Source organism: Pan paniscus, chromosome 1, assembly GCF_029289425.2.
Source record: "Pan paniscus chromosome 1, NHGRI_mPanPan1-v2.0_pri, whole genome shotgun sequence".
NCBI lineage: Eukaryota > Metazoa > Chordata > Mammalia > Primates > Hominidae > Pan > Pan paniscus.
In genome coordinates this window covers 13,320,869-13,336,754 of record NC_073249.2, presented here as the reverse complement: position 1 = coordinate 13,336,754, position 15,886 = coordinate 13,320,869, and the positions used below count along the sequence as shown (strand labels likewise).

Here is a 15,886-nt window from a genome sequence, read left to right as displayed (position 1 = left end):
TGCAGCCAGCACAAGGGAAGATACTGAAGACAGGGGCAAGAGAACGAATGAATGAAGGACAAAATTCATGGAGAAAATAAGTGTGGATTGGATCAAGGGCATAGGTGAAGAGGTTAGGCTGGGGAGGGGAAGCAGGAGGGGACACATCCTCCTCTGAGGCTGAGGGAAAGGAGGTAAGGAGAGTTGCAGATATAGAAAACAGGTGGAAGGCCAGAAACTGAGGGAGCTCAAGAATGACTGGCTCAATTTTTTCATTCAAGTAATAGGCAAAGTTGTCTGCTTAAAGAAGAGAGTCTAGAGATTGGGGGCTAAAGGCTAAGTAATTTAGAATAATTATTGGAAGAACAGTCAAATGGGGGAAAGTAGTGATGACAGACAAAAGAATTTACTGGTTGGCTACTAGCTTAGCAGAGGTGGAAAACCATGAATTTCTGGTGGTATGGATTTTTTCAGCTATTTCAGATTCACCAGCAGGATTCAGCTGCTTGGGTCTAATAGTAGACAATGCAGACTGTTATCACTGATCTGGAAATGGGAGTTTTGGTGGGTGGAGGCAGCAGAAGCATAAGTGAAGGGGACCCAAGGGTATGGGTGGAAGAACAGTCCTTATGGCCCAAAATGAGACACAGACTGGGTAGGAAAAAGAAAGAGGCCAGGAAAATAAATGTTGATAGACAAGCAGAAAATCCAGGCAATCAAGGAAGTGTGGATCTCTACCAGACTGAAGAGTACACAATGTGGGAATGAAGATGTTAGAATTTTTAGATTTCTGAAACAAGCGGTCCCAGATGACAACATCCACAGTGTGGCCCTGCAAGCAGATGTCTAAAGTGAAGTGAAAGTTAAGGTCCTTGCAGTTAAGTAACCATGAAGCTAGTATTTTTGGACAACAGATCATTATAAGTTCTTAAAATGAAAGCCCTATAATGACAGAGATTTTGTCTGTTGTATTCACTGCTAAATCTCTAGCATCTAGAACAGAACACAGCTAACAGCAGGCATTCGATTCTACTCATTTGTTGAATGAATGGCGTGGTCTCTCTCTCAGGATTTTCATTAGGTTAACTTGTCTAATTAAGCCCCTCGTAGTCAAGTTAGGTCAAAGATAGACTCAAGAGTACTGGCTCCCTGGATTATTTCCTTTACCTTCTGGAAATGAAATGGTCACTAAAGTCAGTCAACAGTGGCTCTGCTTTCATTGAATGAGACTTCCTGCAGACATCTGGATAGTTAACTTTGATATCTTAGCTCTGTTGCGGTTCTGTGATTAATTTCCACAACTTATTATCCACCTAAAAGATTACAGAATTAAGCTATCACCCTCAGTCTTGTGGATTTTCACGCATTTATCTTCTTGACATAGAGAACTACTACACCCGCCCCTCACAGCAAGTCATGACCACATATATTCTTCACTTTTAGGGCAGCTCCTCATATAATGGCATTTTTAGATGCCTTGTCATGTCTGTGTTCTAGACAATGCTACCAAGGACATTACATGTACCACTGAAAATAAAATCTCAAGCTCAACAACAGGGCAAGAAACGGTCCCTAGGTGGCTGAGTTTCCTTTTCAATAAATATCAAATAGCCAGTGGCCACAGTGATAAGAAGGGAAAGGGGTCCATTGTGCTACAGTTCCCTTTTTCATAAATTCATTAATTCCAATATTTATTTCTTAAGTAAATATTTTAATAGATATTTATTAATATGCTCCAGCTCATTCTATTTTCACTATTTATGAATCTGTTCTGAATAGTGGGATATACATACAGTAGGCATCATGACAGTAGTGAAATAGGACCCAGAAGCCACAGATCAGGAATCTAGCAATTACTAGCTAGTCACACAGAGCTGTGTGAAGTTTGGCTGCCTCTTCCATAAACTACCCCACAGAGTTGCTATGTGGAGCCTAAGAAATTATATAACCTCAGTAAACATTGTTGACAAATTTTATAGCTCTATGTAAATGCTCAGTACTAGCTGCACACCTTATGACAGACAGTGCCATCTGAAGGAAGAAAAAGATCACTGCAAGCTTTCCTCAGATCAGTGTGAGGAAAATGATGTTCTGTTTCATAACGCTGTTTCCAAGGAAGCACTGAAAAAAAAAATAGGAAGTCCCTGTATTTTCTGCTTTTTCCTGTCTTGTGGCTTCCACAAGAAAAAAAAGAAGTAAAAGGAAAAAACAACAAAAAAGGTTATAATAATGATATTTATTCTTATAGGTTGATTAGAAAGCATACTTTTTCCTCATCAAACAGTAACACCCAAAAGACTTGTTAGTCTTTCACCAAATGCCAAAAAATCCTGGAAAATTCCCTTTTAAAGTAACACTATGTGCTTGCCTAATTTTCTTAATTCAATAGTATTAGAGAAGTTGCCATTGGAAAGACTTTTTTTCAAAAATGTTATATGCCAAAGAGGAGACTGTGATAAATCAGGGTTATTTTAAGAATTAGGCAAAATAATGTACAGAATAATAAGTGCCCAATAAATTCTGTTAAATCAAAATCTGCCATGATTTGAAGCAGCCTTCTTGAAAATAAAGGTTTATATGGATTTAGCTATTCTAAATCCCAACTCTCCAGAGTTTAATATATATTGATAGATTGATTAGCAACTTTCTCAAAGATCTCATATAGTCTTTACAACACATCAGTAAAAATAAAAAATCTTTATGAGAAAAAAAGATAACACCATTTATATCATTTCATAAATGACATGAATAAAGGAATAAACATGAATAACTTAGAATCTTATGTTGTCATAATGGCAGAAATTTTAGATATCATATTCTCTAACCCCACATTCTACAGTTGAGAAAAACTGAGGCCTACAGGTCCAAGGTCACAGAAATGATTAGTCACTGGACTCTACTATCCCAGTTGTCTTGGAGTTACATATGTTTTGGGGGGTAATTAACTAAAACTGAAATAAGCAAGTTTAGAAGATACATAGCCTTTCTTCTTCTGTCAGGTCAATTAGAAATTAGACAACAGGCAAAGGCGTTTCCCTAACACTAAATACTACCTCTAAATGGTATCCAGAGCCTTTACTCAAGTCCACTGGATTGTAATACATACACCTGGAAACAAGATTTTTAAACCTCTCTCTACAAACTTTTTAGACTACAACACAGAACTATATGTCTGAAATGCAGGACACTGGTGGGGGGAAGGGGACCAAAGAGGGGGAGGGGGAAACTGCACTTGTTCAGATTAATATAATTCTCTTTAAAGAATAAGCCAGTTAAAACATATCAGTTGAACTGTACAATATTTAAGCAAGAAAATATCTGTTAATCTAAGCTTTACTGTGTAACTTTTTAGTCAATACTAGATGTGTTAAGCAATAACCATCAGAATGATTCCTAACTAAAGAGAGGAGCTCCTGGGATCATGGCGAAGGGAGGCAGGACTAGATTGCAGCTCTGGACAGAGCAGCATGCGGGGGCTCGCACTGTGAATTTTAGCTCCAGATCCACTGCAAGAATAAACCAGCAATCCCGAGAGGACCCACAGACCCTCTGAAGGAAGCGGATTGCTCCTGCAGGCCCCAGGAGATCCCCAAATACTGTGAGTGCCCCAACTGTGCAAGTGGGAAAGGGAGACCCTCCTCTCCTGAACACACACCCCCACTGGAGAAGCTGAAGGTCTGTTTGCTGGAGAAGTTTCTGACCTTACCTGGAGCTGAATCAAGTTAGAGAGCCAAGCCTAGTGAATTACTGTGGTAGAGAATGCCGCAGAAAGGCCGTGGGAGCTCCCTGGGTCCTTAAGTAGCCCATTCCTGCCTGGCACCACAAGGATCCATTGGGAGGGTGGCTAGAGGAGCAGGGGGTAAAACCCCACAGGGAAAGGAATTCTCTAGCCTAACTTTCTAACAATTTGAATGCGGTGAGAAGCCTGCTGGCCAGAACTCCGGGGAGGGTGCAAATCCAGCTCGCAGACTTCACAGGTGGAGGGAAGAACTAAAGCCCTTTTCTTTCGTAGCTGAGAGGTGGATAGCCTCGGGGAAGTTTTCAAGCCCATCTAGCCCTCAGCCTGGAAACAGACTCCCGGCTGTTAGGGGGGACACGGTGGGAGTGAGAGTGGCCCCTCTGTTTGCGTGGGAGCTGGGTGAGGGCTCTGACTGCTGGCTTTCCCCCACTTCCCTGACAACTTTCATGACTCAGCAGAGGCAGCCATAATCCTCCTAAGTACACAACTCCAGTAAACTGGGAATCTCACCCCCAATTCCCCACAGCAGCCCCAGCACGACCCAACCAAGGAGCAGCTCAGCTCATACACACCTAGCCCCACCCCCACCTGATGGTCCTTCCCTATCCACCCTGGTAGCAAAAGACAAAGGGCATTTAATCTTGGGAGTTCTAGGGCCCTGCCCACTGCATATCTTTCTGTGTACTACTACAGCTGATGCTTTCTGGAAAGCGCCACCTCCTGGCAGGAGGCCAACCAGCACAAAAATAGAGCATTAAAACATGGCCAACCAGTACAAAAATAGAGCATTAAACCACCAAAGCTAAGGACCCTCACGGAGTCCACTGCACCCTCCACCACCTGCACCAGAACAGGCGCTGGTATCCATGGCTGAGAGACCCATAGATGGTTCACATCACAGGACTCTGTGTAGACAACCCCCCGTACCGGCCTGGAGCCAGGGAGACTCGCTGGGTGGCTAGACCCAGAAGAGAGACAACAATCACTGCAGTTCGGCTCACAGGAAGCCACATCCATAGGAAAAGGAGGAGCATACTACATCAAGGGAACACCCCGTGGGACAAAAGAATCTGAACAACAGTCTTCAGCCCTAGACCTTCCCTCTGACAGAGCCTACCCAAATGAGAAGGAACCAGAAAACCAACCCTGGTAATATGACAAAACAAGGCTCTTCAACACCCTCCCAAAATTTCTCTAGTTCACCAGCAATAGCTCCAAACCAAGAAGAAATCCCTGATTTACCTGACAAAGAATTCAGGAGGTTAGATATTAAGCTAATCAGGGAGGGACCAGAGAAAGGTGAAGCCCAGTGCAAGGAAATCCAAAAAATGATACAAGAAGTGAAGGGAGAAATATTCAAAGAAATAGATAGCATAAAGAAAAAAAACAATAAAAAATTCAGGAAACTTTGGACACACTTTTAGAAATGCAAAATGCTCTGGAAAGTCTCAGCAATAGAACTAAACAAGTAGAAGAAAGAAATTCAGAGCTCGAAGACAAGGTCTTCAAATTAACCCAATCCAACAAAGACAAAGAAAAAAGAATACAAAAATATGAACAAAGCCTCCAAGAAGTCTGGGATTATGTTAAATGACCACACCTAAGAATAATCAGTGTTCCTGAGGAAGAAGAGAATTCTAAAAGCTTGGAAAACATATCTGGGGGAATAATTGAGGAAAACTTCCCTGGCCTTGCTAGAGACGTAGACATCCAAATACAGAAGCATAAAGATCACCTGGGAAATTCATCTCAAAAAGATCTTCGCATAGGCACATTGTCATCAGGTTATCCAAAGTTAAGATGAAGGAAAGAATTTTAAGAGCTGTGAAACAGTAGTACCAGGTAGCCTATAAAAGAAAACCTATCAGATTAACAGCAGATTTCTCAGCAGAAACCCTATAAGCTAGAAGGGATTGGGGCCCTAACTTCAGACTCCTCAAACAAAACAATTATCAGCCAAGAATTTTGTATCCAGCAAAATTAAGCATCATATATGAAGGAAAGATACAGTCTTTTTCAGACAAACAAATGCTGAGAGAATTCGCCATCACCAAGCCACCACTAGAAGAACTGCTAAAAGGAGCTCCAAGTCTTGAAACAAATCCTGGAAACACATCAAAACAGAACCTCTTCAAAGCATAAATCACACAGGGCCTATAAAACAAAAATGCAAGTTAAAAAGCAAAAACAAAACAACAACAACAAAGTACAGAGGCAACAAGGAGCATGATGAATGGAACCATACCGCACATTTCAATGCTAAAATTGAATGTAAATGGCCTAAATGCTCCACTTAAAAGATACAGAACCACAGAATGGATAAGAATTCACCAATCAACTATCTATTGCCTTCAGGATACTCACCTAACACATAAGCACTCACATACGGTAAAGGGGTGGGAAAAGGCATTTCATGCAAATGGACACCAAAAGCCAGCAGGGTATTCTTATATAAGACAAAACAAACTTTAAAGCAACAGCAGTTAAAAGAGACAAAGAGGGACATTATATAATGGTAAAAGGCCTTGTCCAACAGGAAGATATCACAATCCTAAACATATATGCACCTAACACTGGAGCTCCCAAATTTATAAAACAATTACTAATAGACCTAAGAAATGAGATAGCAACACAATAATAGTGGGGGACTTCAATACTCCAATGACCAGACAGGTCATCAACACAGAAGGTCAACAAAGAAACAATGAATTTAAACTATACCTTGGAACAAATGGACTTGACAGATATATACAGACATTTCATCCAACAACTGCAGAATATACATTCTATTCAACAGCACATGGAACTTTCTCCAAGATAGATCATATGACAGGCAACAAAACGAGTCTCAATAAATTTAAGAAAACTGAAATTATATCAAGCACTCTCTCAGACCACAGTGGCATAAAACTGGAAATCAACTCCAAAGGGAAGCTTCAAAACCATGCAAATACATGGAAATTAAATAACCTGCTCCTGAATGAGCATTGGGTCAAAAACGAAATCAAGATAGAAATTTAAAAATTCTTCAAACTGAATGACAATAATGACACAAGCTATCAAAACCTCTGCGATAGAGCAAGGGTGGTGCTAAGAGGAAAGTTCACAGTCCTAAATGCCTACATCAAAAAGTCTGAAAGAGCACAATCTAAGGTCACACCTCAAGGAACTAGAGAAACTAGAACAAAGCAAACCCAAATCCAGCAGAAGAAAGGAAATAACCAAGATCAGAGCAGAACTAAATGAAATTGAAACAAACAAAAAAAATACAAAAGATAAATGAAACAAAAAGCTGGTTCTTTGAAAAGATAAATAAAATTGATATACCACTAGCAAGATTAACCAAGAAAAGAAGAGAGAAAATCCAAATAACCTCATTAAGAAATGAAATGGGAGATACTACAACTGACACCACTGAAATACAAAAGATCATTCAAGGCTACTATGAATACATTTACAGACATAAACTAGAAAGTCTAGAAGAGATGGATACATTCCTGGAAAAATACAACCCTCCTAGCTTAAATCAGGAAGAATTAGATACCCTGAACAGACCCAGCGAGATTGAAATGGTAATTTAATAATTACCACTAAAAAAAAAAGTCCAGGACCAGACAGATTCATGGCAGAATTCTACCAGACATTTAAAGAATTGGTACCAATCCTTTTGACACTATTCCACAAGAAAGAGAAAGAGGGAACCCTACCTAATTCATTATATGAAGCCAGCATCACCCTAATATCAAAACCAGGAAAGGACATAACCAAAAAGAGAAAACTACAGACCGATATCCTTGATGAATACAGATGCTAAAATCCTTAACAAAATACTAGCTAACCGAATCCAAGAACATATCAAAAAGATAATCCACCATGATCAAGTGGGTCTCATACCAGGGATGCAGGGATGGTTTAACATACATAAGTCAATAAATGTGACACACCACATAAACAGGATTAAAAACAAAAATCACATGATCATCTGAATAGATGCAGAAAAAGCATTCAACAAAATCCAGCATCCTTTATGATTAAAATTCTCAGCAAAATCGGCATGCAAGGGTCATACCTTAATGTAATAAAAGCCCTCTATGACAAACCCACAGCCAACATAATACTGAATGGGGAAAAGTTGAAAGCATTCCCTCTAGAATAAAACAAGACAAGGATGCCCACTTTCACCGTTCCTCTTTAACATAGTACTGGAAGTCCTAGCTAGAGCAATTGGACAAGAGAAAGAAATAAAGAGCATCAAAATCAGTAAAGAGGAAGTCAAACTTTCACTGTTTGCTGATGATATGATTGTTTACCTTGAAAACCCTAAGGACTCCTCTAGAAAGCTCACGGAACTGATAAAAGAATTCAACAAAGTTTCTGGATACAAGATTAATGTACACGAATCAATAGCTCTTCTATACACCAACAGCAACCAAGTGGAGAATCAAATAAAAGAACTCAACCCCTTTTAGAATAGCTCCAAAAAAAAAAAAAAAAACAACTTAGGAAGACACCTAACAAAGGAATTGAAAGACCTCTACAAGGAAAACTACAAAACACTGCTCAAAGAAATCACAGATGACACAAACAAATGGAAATATATCCCATGCTCATGGATGGGTAGAATCAATATTGTGAAAATGACTATACTGCCAAAAGCAATCTACAAATTCAATGCAATCCCCATCAAAATACCACTATCATTCTTCACAGAATTAGAAAAAAAAAATCTAAAATTCATATGGAACCAAAAAAGAGCCTGCATAGCCAAAGCAAGACTAAGTGAAAAGAACAAATCTGGAGGCATCACATTACCTGATTTCAAACTATACTATAAGGCCATAGTCACCAAAATAGTGTGGTACTGGTATAAAAACAGGCACATAGACCAATGGAACACAATAGAGAACCCAGAAATAAACCCAAATACCTACAGCCAACTGATCTTTGACAAAGCAAACAAAAACATAAAGTGGGGAAAGGACATTCTTTTCAACAAACCATGCTGGAATAATCAGCTAGCCGCATGTAGGAGAATGAAACTGGATCCTCATCTCTCACCTTATACAAAAAATCAACTACACATGTACTAAGGACTTAAACTTAAGACCTGAAACTATAAAAATTCTAGAAGATAACATTGGAAAAACCTTTCTAGACATTGGCTTAGGCAAGGATTTCATGACCGAGAACCCAAAAGTAAATGCAATAACAACAAAGATAAATAGCTGGGACCTAAATAAACTAAAGAGCTTTTGCATGGCAAAAGTAACAGTCAGCAGAGTAAACAAACAACCCACAGAATTGGGAGAAAATCTTCACAATCTATACATCTGACAAAGGACTAATATCCAGAATCTACAACAAACTCAAACAAATCAGTAGGAAAAAAACAATCCCATCAAAAAGTGGGCTAAGGACATGAATAGACAGTTCTCAAAAGAAGATATATAAATGGCCAACAAACATATGAAAAAATGCTCAACATCACTAATGATCAGGGAAATGCAAATCAAAACCACAATGTGATACCATCTCACTCCTGCAAGAATGGCCATAATCAAAAAATCAAAAAACAGTAGATGTTGGCATGGACGTGGTGAACAGGGAACACTTCTGCACTGCTGGTAGGAATGTAAACTAGTACAGCCTCTATGGAAAACAATGTGGAGATTACTTAAAGAACTAAAAGTAGAACTAACATTGGATCTAGCAATCCTACTACTGGGTATCTACTCAGAGAAAAAGAAGTCATTATTTGGAAGATACTTACACACGTTTATAGCAGCAAAATTCACAATTGCAAAATTGTGGAACCAACCCAAATGGCCATCAATCAACAAGTGAGTAAAGAAACTGTGGTATGTAAGTATGTATGTATATGTGTGTGTATATATATATATATGATGAAATACAATGCAGCCATAAAAAGGAATGAATTAACAGCATCTGCAGTGACCTGGATGAGACTGGAGACTATTATTCTAAGTGAAGTAACTTGGGAATGGAAAACAAAACATCATATGTTCTCACTGATATGTGGGAGCTAAGCTATGAGGACGCAAAGGCATAGAATGATACAATGGACTTTGAGGACTTGGGGGGAAGAGTGGGGGGGGCGAGGGATTAAAAGACTACAAATATGGTACAGTGTACACTGCTTGGGTGATAGGTATACCAAAATCTCACAAATCACCACTAAATAACTTATTCATGTAACCAAATACCACCTGTACCCCAATAACTGATGGAAAAATTAAAAATAATAAAAATAAAAAATGTTTATTGGCAAAAAAAGAATGATTCCTAACTAAAGACAAAACAAAGTTCATTAGGAATATTATTTTTATATATTTACATTAATATAAAAACCTTTATAATCTATTTTATAGTGGATAATAAATACACTCTTGAGAATACTGAAGCAAAATCTGGTACTCACTAAATAGGGGAAATTAAAATATTTAATGGGCTTTGTGTGATCAAATTCCTCTTGGAATTTAAAATGCAGATCAGGGAAAGATATGACACTTAAAGTTCTAAATTAAATAACTGAATAAGAAAATTCATGAAAACCAATTTAACAATAATATAAATGGTTTCACAAACTGAAATCTTCCATAAGACAAATCATGATCCCATATTTATTGACTATTCACCATACTTGGTGGTATGTTCAACTTTCATTGAATCTATTAACTTTAAAAGAAATGATAGCAGTTGTTTAGAGCCCAGGCCCTTCTTCACAAATACTGAACTTGCTTCTCTGAAGAGTGCATTAAGGAGCATCTGACTAGAAGTCAAGATGTCATGTATTCTTAGGAAGTAAAGATTGTGGTCTCCAGTTCCGTAGATACTAACATTGGGACAGCTTCAGGAAGGAAATGCTGTTAAGGCTTTTAACTACAGACCCTACAGAATCTTAGTAACAACTCATGCCTCAATGGGAAAATGAATTCAGAGTTCCAACTTGAATTGCTAGCAATATGTTTTGCCCCATTCTCCCCCAGCCCCCTGCCTGTCAGGGAGGGAGAAGAGATTCCTGTACCTCCAAGCCATTTGTGGTAGCTCCAACAATCTGGGGAAAGGGCCCCAAAAGTAGGATAGCACCACGTAAGGCAAAGAGTAAGCCAGTTACACGTGTTGAGGTAATCTCAGCACTTTGCCGGACCTTTTTCCCGGGGAAGTCTCACAATGCAACACTCAAGTATACTGTAGTTTATTTTGTCTGTAAGGGCAAATCTTATGCATTCTAAACATTCTCAACAACCATCTTAGAAATGATGGAACACAGTCATATGTAAGATGTAACTGCCATACTCAAAAGAAATTTTTTCAACTAATACTGAGGTAAGTGACAAGTTGACTGACAATAAGGGAAAACTGCCAAAGTTCGCATTTAATAAATTATTTTAAAATGAGAATCCATTCTACAATCAACTTTCAGAGAGTTAAACGATCTCTGGGTTAATGACCATATCACCTCCCTCAAAATTTTACAGATAAACTAAGGCAGACAGCAGTTAAGAGATTTCCCAAAAGTCAGAGGACTTAACAGCTAGGTCTGCAGAGTCCTCTCCAATGTTTTTCCTAATATTGCATACACTTTTTGACAGACTACTCACAACCAAACTATATCTTTCAGAATTCTACCTTTCAGAGCATTTTAGCGATTAGGTCTGGCACAACTTACAACTGTAATTAGACAGTTTTCTGTGTGGACAGGACAGAAAACTGACTAATTACAGCTGTACTTAGTGCCAACTCCCAAGCACGCCTCCAAGCACCACAAAATTCTTGCCCCCCCACAGACTTCTCAAGATGTTTTACAGCTTTGTTATCTTTTTCCATGTTTCCACATTGTACATTTATACCAAAAAGTAAATGACTTGGAAGAAAAATGTTGCTCCTCTTGAAAAGAAGTATTTACATTTTAACAAGAAGTAACACCTTCAGCTCTAAAGAGCATCAGAAATTTCAGCATCGGAGGGTTAAGAATTGGCTCTGAACTAGATGTTCTATATTTAAAATGTGGGAATATAATAATCCTTAACTAGTGAATATGGAAATAAATGGTTGTGCTGTTCCTATATTTATTCTGTATTATGCATTTAAGCTAAGTTAAAGTAGAAAAATGTGTTTAATGAAATATTTCCAATTTATGTAGAATTGTGTAAAGAAAACTAAAAAAACAAACATGTGTAACAGCAGTAAGGCAGTAGTTCTGGGGAAAGAATGGAAATCTAAGACAGCAATGGCCCAGAAAGGTGTACATATTATTTTTTCATATTTCAGGGTGTCAATAAACAACATTGCCTATTTCCCTACCCCTCTCCCCAAGCCCATGAAATCTTGGTTAACATGCCATTCCGGCTGCCTTGAAACCTGGGGCGCTGACCTAGGCAGGAGAGGTTACTCTGGCTCCTTGCAGAACAAAGCTGGCCAGGAAATAAAGGAAACTCAGGCATAGGGCAGCCAGGCAAAATTTTAATAGAAAATTTAAATTTCTATTTAGAGGAAGTCACACTAAAACGCACCAAACTTAAGCCTTTCAACAGGTAGTTCATTTTTCCTAAAAACAAACAAATTCGGCAACCAGGTAACTCAGGAAGAACCTGTGTTTGGCCCTGAGCACCGCAAAAGGGTAGAAATTCTGAGATACTGTAGCTATAGAGAGAGAGACGTCATTTAAAGGAACTATGAAGGTTCATCCAGGTAAATCATCTCCCCGGCTTTCTATCCCTGTTAGAAGGAATGTGCTAGATGTTTTACACTGACTACTACATCCCTCCTCAAAACGGACCTTTGGATTTTTATAGCATGATGATGATGATGATAATCTGGCTAACACCTACAGTGATTAATTACTACACATCAGGCACTATTGTAAGCACTCTAGGTAAGTAGAGTAGTTAGTTTAATCCTCCTAACAATCTCCTAAGTAACATTATTATCCCTAGTTGACACATATTGGAGACTGAAGCACAGTAAGGTTAGGTCATTGCTCAAAGTCACAGAGTTACTAAGTGTCAGGGCCAGGATTCAGACTCATGCAATCCCTTTGTATTCTATATACAAATTTCTATTCTCCAAAGCAGACATTGACTTCTCTCTCCAATAAGCCAGCTCTTCCTTCTTCATTCCTCTTTCAGTAAATGGCCTCTACCCAGTGACTGAGGTGAGAAACCAGAATAGCACTTCATCTAGTGCCTAGTCAATTCTCCCTCTTGACCACTTACTGGTTCACCTCTGCATCTGCTGCTCTATGACCTTGGGTACTTGACTTCCTCTTTCTAAGCCTCAGTTTCTCATCTATACAACTGAGTTCATAAGAGTAGCTGTAGTTGTTGCGAATATCAACATTAAACAAGATAACTCATGTAAAATGCATAGCACAGTGCCTGGCAGATTGCAGGAAAATCAATAATTATTAGATATTATCATCATCACCTTGAATCTGGTCCTTCCCTTCTAATCTTACACCTAAGCATCCTTAGACCTTCAACTCCTCTCTTACTTGCAATACTAACAACCTCCTACTTGATCACACTGTCTGGTCTATTTTTTGTTTAATCTAAATATACAACCACTAAAAATGTTACTCATATCCCTTGGAATGACAAATGTCACTCCAATTCATAGGGAAGAAGATCCCAACTGCTTATTATCAAAGTATGCAATACCTGCTACAATTTAGCTTTTCCAAACTCCCAACACACAACACGTTGTACTACCCTGCAATTCCTTCAAAGGGTATACACTTTCTCAACTAATTTTTTATCATGTTGCTATGGAAATTCCCATTAATTCCCAATTAATTACTTTTCCACATGCCTCTATCTTATCACTCACCACACTGTACTGTATTGTTTCTTTTAAAACTAGATTATACTTTTCTTAAGAAAGGAAACCAGATCCTATTTGATCAGAAAAATATGAGCATCTAACACAGTACCACAGATACAAGAGTTCAATAAATAAACACCAGTTCATTTAATACTAACTTTGAGAGAAAACATTTTAATATTCAAATACCTTTAGGAAATGTTCCCCCAGGTAAGGCTCTGAGAAATAGACATATTTACAAAAGCCACTCTCTATTCCACAATTAGCATTTAAGGCACTACCGAAACACCTTAAAAACCTTACCATTTTTCATATTAAAACCAAAAACCTTCAGCAATAAAATTTTGGATGCTTATTCATACTGTTAAAGATAATTCAAAGCATACAGTTTAAAAGTTCTTGAAAATCAATTACAAGCATGATAGTTTTCCATACCTCCTGAGGAATGCTAAAAACACAGCTTGGAGCCTTATCCTAAATGTGAAATGAAAATAATAAAAATAATTTATGCAGCTGTACTATAATAATAAACTTTTTCATATATATTTTGCATAAGGTTAAAGATTCTGCAAAATAAGTTTTAGAAGATTCTGCAAAATAAGTTTTAGACATACTGAACACAGATATTTATAAGCTTTAAATATACCTTGCACGTATAGATAGCACGTTTCCTCTTATTTCATAATTCTTAAGAAACACAAAAAATTAGCTTCCCTTCAAAAGAAAGAAAAAACAATAATTGAGGCAGTCAATTAGAGAAAAATGTGTTTACTGTTATAAAACATTTCACACCAAGAAAGATAACCACAAGTTCAAACTCAGATCTGGTGGCTGAATCTATTGTTCTATAACCATGTGTGAAGATGGATAGTTAGGGGAGCAGGGCACAGAACAGAAATAAGAAAGGAATATATATAAATATTTTCTGAGCACAGGCATTTCAAATTCCACCCACATAATTTTTTTCCCTACCACACTGGGTAGTTTCTATCATACTCGGTAGTTTCTATCACTGTGGTCTAAATGTAGACTTGTATAAAGAAAAAGGGTTAAAGTTAAAGGGTTAAAATAAGCAAATTACATATTGAAAACCAAACGCTATGGGTTTCTATGATGCACAGACATCTTTTGGTTATGAGATCACTTTCTTAAAACACATTAAAATTTTCAAATGGTTGGTAGTATAACAGAAAGAATAGTAGACTAAAAGTCAAGAGATTCTCAGTTTTCTGTTTTGCCTTGTTCTCTTTAGGATCTCAGGCAAGGTGCTTAACCTTTCTGATGCCCATTATTCTTACAGATATTTAAAAAACAAAAACTAGATGATCTCTAAATGCCTCTTTGGGTTGTGAACTTTTATGAGAGCACGACATTCAGAAAATGTAGTAAGTATCAAGATTAATTTAAGATTAAAATTATACATCTTGAATGTTTCCTTAAACTGTGCATAATCAGGTTTTATCAAAACTGCCTTACTGGGTTCTGTTTTTTAAAAAATAAGGTGAAGAGAAAATAAATATATTTCAGTAATGTGGAGCAAATGACTTTAGAAACATTCTCCAAAATGTTTAAATAAGGCTAATAGAGAAATATTTCAAGAATAATTATCAGTATTACTGTCTTTGGAAGCATCACTAAGCAGAAATTCAGGAAATGGCAAAAGATTTTAATCTTTAACAAACTCTAAGTCATAATGCAGTAAAGGTACAACGAAGTCTAGACACTTAAATATGAAAAGTAGGATAAGAGTGAGCTGATGGATATAAACAGCTCTTACAAGTTACACAGGATACACTGATTTTTTTTTTTTTTTTTTTTGAGATGGAATCTCACTCTTGTCGCCCAGGCTGGAATGCAGTGGTGCGATCTCGGCTCACTGCAGCCTCCACCTCCTAGGTTCAAGCGATTCTCATGCCTCAGCCTCCTCAGTAGCTAGGATTACAGGTGTGCGTCACCACACCTAGCTAATTTTTTGTATTTTTAGTAGAGACGGGGTTTCACCATGTTGGCCAGGTTGGTCTTGAACAATAGGCATAAACCAGAGCCATCTTAGGCAAATCAAGATGTTTGGTCATACCAGTGATAAGTAACCAGAGAAGCTATCACCTTAGAAATGGTTGTGGATGTTGAAAATAAGTGAATTGAGCCCTCAACTAGATGGGCATGAGTGGAGATTACTAGCCTAAGATGACTTTCTCTAGTCACATGATATTGCCCTGAAATATCATGGGCTATTTCTTCTGGGTACATCTTCCTATATAAGGATCTTGGGATTTGAAGAAAGTTCTAGATTCATCTCTAGATGAACATTCAGAAGTCATTAAC

The 15,886-nt window shown here is 37.9% G+C and overlaps 1 protein-coding gene across 3 annotated transcripts in view; it reads right to left on the bottom strand.

Moving 5' to 3' along the window:
- Window positions 1–15,886, bottom strand: part of LYST (lysosomal trafficking regulator) — a 222,156-nt gene that overhangs the window by 180,010 nt on the left and 26,260 nt on the right. The window contains exon 2 of one of the 3 annotated variants that reach the window (XM_063595304.1): window positions 14,208–14,275. The exons of the other annotated variants lie outside the window; for them this stretch is intronic. The gene's annotated coding sequence lies outside the window, so the exon portion shown is untranslated. The remainder of the gene's footprint in view (window positions 1–14,207; window positions 14,276–15,886) is intronic. 3 annotated transcript variants of the gene reach the window in all.